The following is a 12,578-nucleotide window of genomic DNA, read 5'->3' as shown; positions in this document are numbered from 1 at the left end:
AACTCCCACAATTCCATTCCTCCGCATTTTGTACAATAGCCTATTGTGGGGAACCTTATTGAACATCTTGCTGAAATCCATATACACCACATCAACCAGTTTACTCTCATCTACCTGTTTGGTCACCTTCTCAAAGAACTCAATGAGGTTTGTGAGGCACGACCTTCCCTTCATAAAACCGTGCTGACTATCCCTAATCAATTTATTCTTTTCTCGATGATCATAAATCCTATCCCTTATAACATTTTCCAACACTTTACCACCAACTGCGGTAAGGTTCACTGGTCTATAATTACCAGGGTTGTCTCTACTCCCCTTCTGGAACAGGGGAACCACATTTGCTATCCTCCAGTCATCTGGCACTATTCCTGTAGACAATGACGAGTTAAAGATCAATGCCAAAGGCTCGGCAATCTCCTCCCTGGCTTCCCAGAGGATCCGAGGATTAATCCCATCTGGCCCAGGGGACTTATCTATCTTCACCCTCTGTAGGATTTCTAATACCTCTTCCGTGTGAACCTCAATCCCACCTAGTCTCGTAGCCTGTATCTCAGTATTCTCCTAGACAACATTGTCATTTTCTAGAGTGAATACTGTTGAAAAATATTCATTTAGCGCTTCCCCATCTCATCTGACTCCACTCACAACTTCCCACTACTATCCTTGATTGCGCCTAATCTTACTTTCGTCATTCTTTTATTCCTTAAATACCTATAGAAAGCCTTAGGGTTTACCCTGATCCTATCTGCCAACAACTTCTCATGTCTCCTCCTGGCTCTTCTAAGCTCTCTCTTAGGTCTTTCCTGGCTACCTTGAAACCCTCAACTGCCCTAACTGAGCCTGCACATCTCATCCTAGCATAAGCTTTCTTCTTCCTCTTGAAGAGAGATTCCACCTCCTTCGTAAACCACGGCTCCCGCACTCTACAGCTTCTTCCATGCCTGACAGGTTCATACTTATCTAGGACACACAGGAGCTTTTCCTTGCATAAGCTCCACATTTCTAATGTGCCCATCCGCTGCAGTTTCCTTCCCCATCCTACGCTCCCTAAATCTTGCCTAATCTCATCGTCATTGCCTTTCCCCCAGCTATAACTCTTGCCCAGTAGTATACACCTATCCCTTTCCATCACTAAAGTAAACATAACAGAATTGTGATCGCTGTCACCAAAGTGCTCACCTACTTCCAAATCTAACACCTGGCCAGGCTCATTACCCAGTACCAAATCTAATGTGGCTTCTCCCCTTATTGGCCTGTCTACATACTGTCAGGAAGCCCTCCTGCACACACTGGACAAAAACTGCCCCATCTATAGTACTCGAACTATAGTGCTCCCAGTCAATATTTGGAAAGTTGAAGTCCCCCATGACAACTACCCTGTCTCTCTCACTCGTGTTGAGAATCATCTTTGCTATCCTTTCCTCTACATCTCTGGAACTATTCGGAGGCCTAGGGAAAACTCCCAACAGGGTGACCTCTCCTTTCCTGTTTCTAACGTCAGCCCATACTACCTCAGTTGACGAGTCCCCAAACATCCTTTCTGCAACTGTAATACGGTCCTTGACTAACAATGCCACACCTCCGCCCCTTTTACAATCTTCTGTGTTCTTACTGAAACATCTAAATCGTGGAACCTGCAACAACCATTCCTGTCCCTGCTCTATCCATGTCTCCGAAATGGCCACAACTTCTGACTTGCAGCATCTCCAGTTCTTGCTATCTCCTAAAAATAAAAATTATTTTCAGTGATGAGTGTTTCCCTTGATTTTAAAGAAAGCCCACAATCCAGGACTTTCTAACAAAGTTTTAAGGGCCATTAATTTACCACACTGATCTGTAAGAAACCCAAAAACACCACTTGTGCACAAACCAATTAACTCCAGATGTAGGCTTCGGAAAACTGACTTTAAAATAAATTGTCATAGTTACAGAAATGCTTACAAGTTAACTATTTACTTTAGGTGTTGGGAAAATTCACTGATTACTAATTCAAAAACCAGACCAAAACTCTCATGAAATAAAATTAACCTTGTATATTATACATGTACCACTAGTACTCTGAATAAATGCTTACAAAGATGTGTAAAAATTGGCTCCAGTTCTATTTTATATCTGACTTTCTGTAACATAATGATCACTGAATCAGTAGAAGCATTTGGTTATTGAAGGAGATCACAGAGGTTTCAAAGCTAGAATGAGTGAAGGTGACAGAAGATTCAATTATTATGGGTACAAACAGGTATTTCTATCGCTGTGAACCCATGAGTCTGTTGCCTCCCTAGTACCAGAAATAGCACCAGAACCAAATGTTTTAGTAAGTTCTCTTAGTTCTCAATTTGCATTTCCAATCTGGCACCTTTTCTACAGTCACTTTTTCTTCTTTATTTTCATTTCTATCTCCATTTTCAACCATAGACCTTGAGATTTGTTTGCCCTGGCTTTCTCTTTTGAGGGAATATACTTCAATTGTAACTGAACCATTTCCTCTTTGAAGGTAACCAAGTAACTACTTTACCTGCCAACCCCTTATTCCAGACAATCTCACCCAAATGCATAAACAGAAATTGCTGGAAAAGCTCAGCAGGTCTGGCAGCATCTGTGGAGATGAGTGAGAGTTAATGTTTCGAGTTGAGTGACTCTTTCTCCTCGACCCGAAACGTTAACTCTGATTTCTCTCCAGAGGTGCTGCCAGACTTGCTGAGCTTTTCCAGCGATTTCCGTTTTTGTTCCTGATTTACAGTACCTGCAGATTTTTTTCGGTTCATACCCAAATCTATTCTTGCTCCAATGTGGTCTGCTCTCCTTCAGTTAATTATTCCTACTTTAGATTTCCTATTGTCCTTTTGTACTATCATCCTTAACCTGATGGTACAATGATCACAGTCCCCTAAGTATTCTGCCACAGATATTTAACCTACTTGCCTACCATTTTTTCCAACAGCCAATTCCAACTCTACATCTTTCCTTCTTGAACTGGACACATTGCTGTAGAGTCTTTCAAGAACAGAGTGTGAGACATTTGCTTCTCTCCACTGTTTAAGTTTGTAATGTCCCAGTCTAAATTCAGGTAGCTGAACTATCGTAACTACTCAATGTTGGGTGCTCTCTGTATCTTCCCTCCCGGTTTGTTCCTTGACATCCTTCCTACCATTTGGAAGTCTACAGGCTCTATGTTGAGCAATATATTTACATCCTGTCCCTTACTTTGAGCAGTATTGATCCTTGATGCCCCTGAGACATCATCTGTCTCCAGCACTCATTAGCTAATACTGCTGCCCCTCCTCACTTCCTGTCTTTTTTGAAGACCCTGTACCCAGGAATACTTAACACCCTGCCCTGCCCTACCTTGCGCTAGGTTATTGTTATTGCTACAACATTATTTTTCCTCATGGAATCTGTGTGTGTAATCTTGTTAATCTTACTCACTATGCTCTGTGCCTTTGACATACATCAGCTTTGGCTTGTACCTCATTTCTTCCTCCTTTACTCTGACGTAATCTCTTCTCTATGCTAATGCTACCTGTGTCTCGAAATATTTTGGGCTTGCTGGTATTCCTCTTAGTTGCAAAACCCCTACAGAGTCAGTTTATAATCTTACGACAGCATGAGCAAAATGTCCCGAAGGGAACTCTGTCCCAGATATGTTCAGACACTGTGTCCACCACATGGGAATTCCCACTAGATTTGAAAAGACCAAACTCGCAAAAGGCTAAATCATAGCTGAAAGATTCACCAAGTTTGTATGAGAGAAAGTATCCCAGACAGAAAGGTTCATTTTGAAAGACAGTTCTGAAATTTAAAGCTCTCAAGTTCAGAAAATAACAGAAGTGAACACCCAGGAACTAAGAACCACCTTGGACTGGTTCTGAGAGAATTAAATATCTACTTAAAGGACAATATAAAGTATAACTGAAGGTAAAGAAAGAAGTATTTATGGTTTAAAACATAGAAACATTGCTGATAGGAACAGGAGGAGGCCATTCAGCAATCTGAGTCTGCTCTGCTATTCTTCATGATCATGGCTGATCATCCAACACAACAGCCTAATCCTGCTCTCTCCCCAGAACCTTTGATCCCATTCACCCCAAGTGCAATATCTAGTCGCCTCTTGAACACATTCAATTTTTTTTAGCATCAACTACGTCCTGTGGTAATGAATTCCACAGGCTCACCAATCTTTGGGTGAAGAAATGTCTCCACATCTCTGTCCTAAATGGTCCACCCTGAATCCTCAGACTGTGGCGCCTGTTTCTTGGCACACTCACCATCGGGAACATCCTCCCTGCATCTACCCTGTCCGGTCCTGTTAGAATTTTAAAAGTTTCTATGAGATCACCCCTCATTTGTTTGAACTCTAGCGCAAACAATCCCAACCTGGTCACTCTCTCCTCATACGTCAGCCTGGTAAACCTTCGCTGCATTTCCTCAAGAGTAAGAGCATTCTTCCTCAGAAAATGAGACCAAAACTGCACACAGTATTCCAAGTGTGGTGTCACCAAGACCCTGTGTAACTGCAACAACACATCCCTGCTCCTGTACTCAAAATCTCTCGCAATGAAGGCCAACATACCATTTGCCTCCTTTACCTCCTGCTCCTTCAGGGACTGGTGCACAAGGACACCCAGGTCCCACTGCACACTCCACTTCTAATTTACAACCAGCATATGTTGCCATGGGAGGCATCATTTAATGAATTGTACTTTGGTCTTTTTTACAGAGTGTCTTAAAATGCAAATTCTTGTGCCATTCTCTCAGCTATTAACTGGGAGTTTGAATTTATTTTTCAAAGTAATGAGTCACCATGGTGATTGTAACAACCTGTTTCCAGATGGTTGTGTATTTCCAGCAATGGTTTTGCCACTGCACAATGTCAGAGAAAGGGGTGGAAGCAGATTCAGTCAGTAACTTCAAAGGAAATTGGATAAATGCCTGAAAGTGAGCATTTGTAGGGCTTTGCAGAAATTTGCAGATAAGTGGAGGTAATTGGATCATCTTGTTCAAAAATCCAGGACAGGTACACTGGATCAAATGGCAGCCTTCTGCATTGTAACATCACATAATTATATAAAGCAGTGAAAAGTGAAGACTGTAATAAAAGCAGCTGGTTAGTTTCCCAAACGCAGAATCATCTGCATTCGATCATTTCTATTAATGCTGCCAGGTTCCAGGTTTTGTGCACCCTTTCCCTACCAAACCATTTAATATATTACTGACATTTTAAATTGATCCACGTAGCTTTGGAAAGTTTATGAAAGTTTCTGGGAAATATATGTAAAAGTCGTGAAGCAAGACATATGTAAATCACTAAAGGATTACAGTGTGGAATATCTCATTGTAACAGGATATTAAAACGTAATTATGACAGTCTATAGATTCATAAGTGAGTTAGCATGGATGAGTGGCGCAGTGTTTAGCAATGCTACCTCACAACACCAGGATCCTGGGTGTGATTCCACCTTCTAGTGACTGTGTGGATTTTACACAGTCTCTCTGTGTCTGTGGGTTTCCTCCCACGGTCCAAAAACATGCAGATTGGGTGGATTGGCCACACTAAATTGTCCATAGCATCGAGGGATATGTAGATTAGGTGGATTAGCCATGGGAAATGTAGGGTTCTGGGAATAGGATAGGATGGTCAGTCTGGGTGTGTTGCTCTTCGGAGAGTTAGTATGGACTTGATGGGCTGAATGGCCTGCATCCACACTGTACGCTCATTAATTCTATGAAAGAGAGGTAGTTATTAAATTATAGAACTTGGGCTATTCATATTAGAATTGAAATAGTCAGCCGACAACCTGATAGGTTCCACAATTACTAAGTTTATGAGAAAGGAAATGAATGGCTATGAATTTTTATTGTATGAGCATGTCACTGCCATAATGTCAACAGAGTGATATTCCTCAGGCATCTGCCCCACTGCCAATGGAGAGTGACTGAGAAAATTCACAACTATCTGTTCTGGTGGCTGGTGGGGCAGGAAACATGGGGAGAATCTGCAACTCCAAAAGAATTAAATAGCCAATTCGCAAAAAAAAAGGCTGATTTACTAGAGGCTGCCTGCAATGTACAATTGAAACATATAATATCCTGACAGGTCTTGACAGGGTACCTGTAGAAAGAATAGAACATAGAACATTACCACACAGTACCGTGCAGTACAGGCCCTTCGGCCCTCACTGTTGCCCGACCTGTGAAACCAATCTGAAGCCCATCTAACCTACACTATTCCACTTGTAGAATGGGCATCACTGACCAGGCCGGCTTTTACTGTCCATTCTGGTTGCTCTTGAGACCGCAGTTGTGAGCAGTTTCCTTGAGCCACCAACGTTTACATTCTGTAGGTAGACCCACACTGCCATTAGGGAGAGAATTCCAAGACTTTGACTCATCGATGCTGAAGGAGCAGAAATATATTTCCAAGTCAAGATGGTGAGTGGCTTGGAGGGGAACTTGCAGGGAATGTTGTTCCCATGTATCTGCTGCCCTTGTCCTTCTAGATGGAAGTGGTCATGTGTTTGGAAAGTGTTGCCGAATGAACCTTGGTGAATTTCTGCAGACAGTACACACTGCTGCTGCTGAGCGTTGGTGGTGGAGGGCGTGGATGCTTGTGGATGTGGTGCCAATCAAGTGGGGGCTGCTTTATCCTGGGTGGTTTCAAACTTCTTGAATGTTGGAACTGCACTCATCTAGGCAAGTGGGGAGTATTCCATCACACTCCTGACCAAGACAACAAAGTGTGGAGCTGGATGAACACAGCAGGCCAAGCAGCATCTCAGGAGCACAAAAGCTGATGTTTCGGGCCTAGACCCTTCATCAGAGAGGGGGATGGGGAGAGGGTTCTGAAATAAATAGGGAGAGAGGGGGAGGCGGACGAAAGATGGATAGAGGAGAAAATAGGTGGAGGCATGAGAGTTGCACTCCTGACCTGTGCCTTGTAGATGGTTGACAGACTTTGGGAATCAGGGGGTGAGTTACTTGCTGCAAGATTCCCAGCTTCTGCCCTGCTCTAGGCTGAGCCAGGATTTATTGACAATTCTTAGATGCTCTTGAGAAGGTGGTGGTGAGCTGCCTTCTTGATCTGCTGCAGTCTATGCATTAGGAAGACCCACAAGGCCATGAGGGAGAGATTTTCAGAATTTTGACTCACTTTGCTTCATTTTATCAGTAATCCCTTCTATTCCTTTCTCCAATGTGCTTATTTACTCAAATATACCAATGCTATTAATGTGAACCACTCCCTGAGTTCACCACTTCCACCATTCTGTGGGAAAGTATCTCCTGGACTCCTGGTTGGATTTATTAGTAAGTTCTAAAGTTATGTGTACAGGCATTTGCCTCCCACACAAGTGACATTTTTTCAATGAAAGATAGGACCTAGCTGCTGTGCCATGGAGAGTTCCCTTTTTGTGTTGCTAATCCTCAGAGAAATTTGAATCTTTTTAGATGAGCTGTGTAATTAAGCCAGATATTCTCCTGCAACATTACTTCAGAAATCTAAAAGCCTGTGGATTTATTTTAATTGAATCCAAATATACTATTGACTGCATGTCTGCCTTTGGGAGCTAATTCAATCAGAATCTAGATTGCATCCATTCCAGCGATCAAATTGGTAAGGGATGATTTAAACTAACTCTCTGGAGAACACTGAACTCTCTATCTCTGTGATCAGCAGTCTATGGTAACAGTTACTGAACTATATTCAGTTTTCCATCTGAAAAATCAATCCATAATTCACCGTTGTTGAAGCTAAGTGGCGCTCTGATTTGAATCCTGGAGAATGAAGCCAAAGCCAACTCTGCATCATTTTGTAGACTCAGCAGTCTATTGAGGGAGGAGGAAAAGTGGGACAACACTCATCATAGATTAGGTTGTTAGGGGGAGGTGATGGGTACTTCTACAGATTCAGATGTTTATTCAGAATGGCGTTGTTGCCTGCTCTGTGCCAGGCTGAAGGATGGCCTAGGGACAAAGCTGCAGATATTGGATATCAAGGTAGACACACAGGAGTCGGGAAGAACACAGCAGGCCAGGCAGCATCTGGAGGAAAGGAGCAGTCAATGTCTTGAACATTACCCTTCTTCAGGGTTGGATGTGGGGGAGGGGGAGCTGAAGGTAAAGGGGGAATGGCGGAGGGTAGCGGAATGGTGGTGATGGGTGGACACCGGTGGTAGGTACCACCTGGTTGGTCGATGGGAAGGATGAATCTGGTTGGTAGCTGGAAGAGAGAGTCAGAAGGTGGAATAGAATGGGGGAGGTGGGGCTGGAAAGGGGAGGCAGAGGATGGATGGGAAGGTTATTTGAAATTAGAGAACTCAATGTTGAGTCCTCCGGGCTGTAGGGTGCCCAGGCAGAAGATAAGGTGTTGTTTTTCAAATTTGTGTTCCGAGTTGCAGTGACGCTGGAGGGGGCCGAGGACGGACATGTCGGAGGGGAGTGGGGGTGGGGGGAGGAGCAGTATAAATGGGCAGTGGCTGGGACGTTAGGCAGGCCGATATGGGCCAGGTGAAGATGCTTGATGAAGCGGTCACCAATGTAGGGAAGACCACACTGGGAGCACCAGATGCAGCAGACTAGGTTGTAGAGAAATGCAGGTGAAGCACTGTCTCACCTGTAAAGTCTGTTTAGGGCCCTGGAGGTGAGGGAAGTGATGTATGGGCAGGTGTTACATCTTTTACAGTCACAAGGGAAGGTACCTGGGAGGTTGGAGTGATTGGTGGGGAGTGTGGCGTGAACTAAGGGGTGAGGGCAATGGCCCTTGCAGAAGGCAGACAGGGGTGGGGGTGGTAGTGAAAGGATGCGTTTGAGGATGATAGATTGGATGCAGAGGCTGGTGGGGTGGAAAATGAAGACAAGGGGGACCTCTCCAAGGATTTGATATTCTTCCTAATGTGCTTTGCCCCACTCTGGCCAGCAAACTCCAGCTCACTGGCTCATCAAGGGCACAGATATTCAGAAATAGTGAGGCATGGACATACACCATTCTGGATTACGTCCTTGTCCTTACCTCAACTGATGCACTAAATAGGTTGATCAACACAATGCTGCACTGTGAACCCTGTTACTTTTTACGTCATCTTTTACTGTCCATTACTATCTGGGAGATGTTGACGAATATCTTATTCTACTTTCTCTGGGTTTTTTAGGGATTTCAGTGTCGCTGTATCAAAATCCTGTAATTCCCTCCCTAATGGCATTGTGGGTCTACAGAGGTTCAAGAAGGCAGCTCACCACCACATTCTCAAGGGGACCACTAAGGATGGGCAGTAAATTCTGGCCCAGGTGAGAAAGAGACCCGTTTTCCCAGAGACGCTGTCACACATCAGTTCAATAAACCCATAACTTAAGTGATAATGGGAACTGCAGATGCCGGAGAATCCAAAATAAAATGTGAGGCTGGATGAACACAGCAGGCCCAGCAGCATCTCAGGAGCACAAAAGTTGATGTTTCGGGCCAAGATCCTTCATCGGAGACGGGGATGGGGTGAGGGTTCTGGAATAAATAGGGAAGAGAGGGGGAAGCAGACCGAAGATGGAGAGAAAAGAAGATAGGTGGAGAGGAGAGTATAGGTGGGGAGGTAGGGAGGGGATAGGTCAGTCCAGGGAAGACGGACAGGTCAAGGAGGTGGGATGAGGTTAGTAGGTAGGAGATGGAGGTGCGGCTTGGGGTGGGGCGAAGGGATGGGTGAGAGGAAGAACAGGTTAGGGAGGCAGAGACAGGCTGGACTGGTTTTGGGATGCAGTGGGTGGAGGGGAAGAGCTGGGCTGGTTGTGTGGTGCAGTGGGGGGAGGGGAAGAACTGGGCTGGTTTAGGGATGCAGTAGGGGAAGGGGAGATTTTGAAGCTGGTGAAGTCCACATTGATACCATTGGGCTGCAGGGTTCCCAAGCGGAATATGAGTTGCTGTTCCTGCAACCTTCGGGTGGCATCATTGTGGCACTGCAGGAGGCCCATGATGGACATGTCATCTAAAGAATGGGAGGGGGAGTGGAAATGGTTTGCGACTGGGAGGCGCAGTTGTTTATTGCGAACCGAACGAAGGTGTTCTGCAAAGCAGTCCCCAAGCCTCCGCTTGGTTCCCCCAATGTAGACGAAGCCACACTGGGTACAATGGATACAGTATACCATCTGCCAGTGTGGTATACTGTATCCATTGTACCCAGTGTGGCATCCTCTACATTGGGGAAACCAAGCGGAGGCTTGGGGACCACTTTGCTGCAGAACACCTCCGCTCGGTTCGCAATAAACAACTGCACCTCCCAGTCGCAAACCATTTCCACTCCCCCTCCCATTCTTTAGATGACATGTCCATCATGGGCCTCCTGCAGTGCCACAATGATGCCACCCGAAGGTTGCTGGAACAGCAACTCATATTCCGCTTGGGAACCCTGCAGCCCAATGGTATCAATGTGGACTTCACCAGCTTCAAAATCTCCCCTTCCCCCACTGCATCCCAAAACCAGCCTAGTTCGTCCCCTCCCCCCACTGCACCACACAACCAGCCCAGCTCTTCCCCTCCACCCACTGCATCCCAAAACCAGTCCAGCCTGTCTCTGCTTCCCTAACCTGTTCTTCCTCCCACCCATCCCTTCCTCCCACCCCAAGCCGCACCCCCATCTCCTACCTACTAACCTCGTCCCACCTCCTTGACCTGTCCGTCTTCCCTGGACTGACCTATCCCCTCCCTACCTCCCCACCTATACTCTCTCCACCTATCTTCTTTTCTCTCCATCTTTGGTCCGCCTCCCCCTCTCTCCCTATTTATTCCAGAACCCTCACCCCATCCCCCTCTCTGATGAAGGGTCTAGGCCCATAACCTAAGTGTCCTGTTTTGCATAGTTCTGCATGAAATTGAGCAGAACTGAAATCCATCCAATTGGGCAAAATATTCCTGTGACAGAAGGGCTCCAGTAAGAGAAAGTCAGATTGTTTCTTGAACTAAAACACTGGTAAATTTCAAACAACAATTGGAAATTTGGTTTAATGGTGCATTTAATCTGCTGTTGCTCCACTAGTCATTGGAAACTTCCATGAAGACAATAGACAGTGATTCTCCCTGTTCATCTCTGCACCATACCTGCTAAATATCTCTGAACAAGCAAGTTATATTTATGCTGTGGAATCTAGCTGGCTATCTGCTTTAAATGTGCCAACATTCTGTAAAGTTAAACAGAAATATACTCTCATTTAAAATTCACAAAGTGCTGGAATGCAGCCTGGAACAGGAATGTGCTCTGGAGCAGGGCCGAACTCTCATTAAAGCAAAGGTCATATCTAACACTGGACACTAGGTAATTAATCTGGCAGGAAAGAGAAAGACATTTAGTTCATTAAGTTCAACAAAATCTGCTCTCATTTCAGTTCCCAGTTTCTGAAGAAATATTTTGAATTGATCTGAGCAAAGACTCGACAATTTAATTTTGTTCTCAGCTGGGCTGATTAGAAGTTTCATCTTAGAGGAAGTTCTGAATCTATTTTATCATTCAAGGTCAACAAACAGAAAGAAGATCTATGGATACATGTGACGTGGGAATGTAACGTGTTATATTGTTGAACGTGGACAGCCATGTTTTCAATTTTGGGTTGAATTTGGAACACAGAGTGTAGAACATAGAACATAGAAAATAGAACAGTACAGCACAAGAACAGGCCCCCACGGCCAATGTTTGTATGCTGAACTTAATGCCTAATTAAACTCATCCCATCTTCCAGCCCTTGGTCACATCCCTCCATTCCTTGCATATTCATGTGCTTATCTAAAAGTCCCTTAAATTCCTTCATTGTATCTGCCTCCACCATTTGTGGCAGCATGTTCCAGACTTTTACTGCACACTGTGTAAAAAAATTTGCCCCTCATATCTCTTTTGAACTTACCCGTTCTCACCACAAATGCATGGCCCTAAGTTTTTCGACATTCCAGCTCTGGGAAAAAGATTCTGACTGTCAACCCTGTCTATGCATCTCACAACTTTATAGATTTCTATGAAGTCTCTCCTCAGCCTCTGCCGCTCCGGAGAAAACAACCCGGGTTTTTCTGCCTCTCCTTCTCGCTCATACCCAGAAAGCATCTCATCTCAAAAGAATTAGCAATCGTAAGGCACTGGGGTCACAATTTCAAGGTGAGAGGGGAAAAGTTTAAGGGAGATATGCGTGGAAAGTTCTTTACGCAGAGGATGGTGGTGCCTGGAATGCGTTGCCAGCGGAGGTGATATAGACGGGCACGATAGCGTCATTTAAGATATATCTGGACAGATACGTGAACGGGCAGGGAGCAGAGGGATACAGAACCTTGGAAAATAGGCGGCAGGTTTAGATAGAGGACCTGGATTGACGCAGGTTTGGAGGGCCAAAGGGCCTGTTCCTGTAATGTTCTTTGTTCTTTGATGTTGAAATTATAATATTATATTATTGGCCAGACTTTCCAAGGAGTCTGTAACTCATATAGATTGATCCCAGATCCTTCGTTTTTTATAAAAGCTGGCAGCTCTACGTTTCTGAAAGGAGATTCTGCTCAGGTCTACCTCAGAAACATGGAATTGTTATTCCAGTTTTCTCATTGAGCAGAACTACCAAGGAAGGCA

The sequence above is a fragment of the Stegostoma tigrinum genome, chromosome 15 (genome assembly GCF_030684315.1).
Source record: "Stegostoma tigrinum isolate sSteTig4 chromosome 15, sSteTig4.hap1, whole genome shotgun sequence".
Taxonomy (NCBI): Eukaryota; Metazoa; Chordata; class Chondrichthyes; order Orectolobiformes; family Stegostomatidae; genus Stegostoma; species Stegostoma tigrinum.
Note: the sequence above shows the minus strand (reverse complement) of the source record.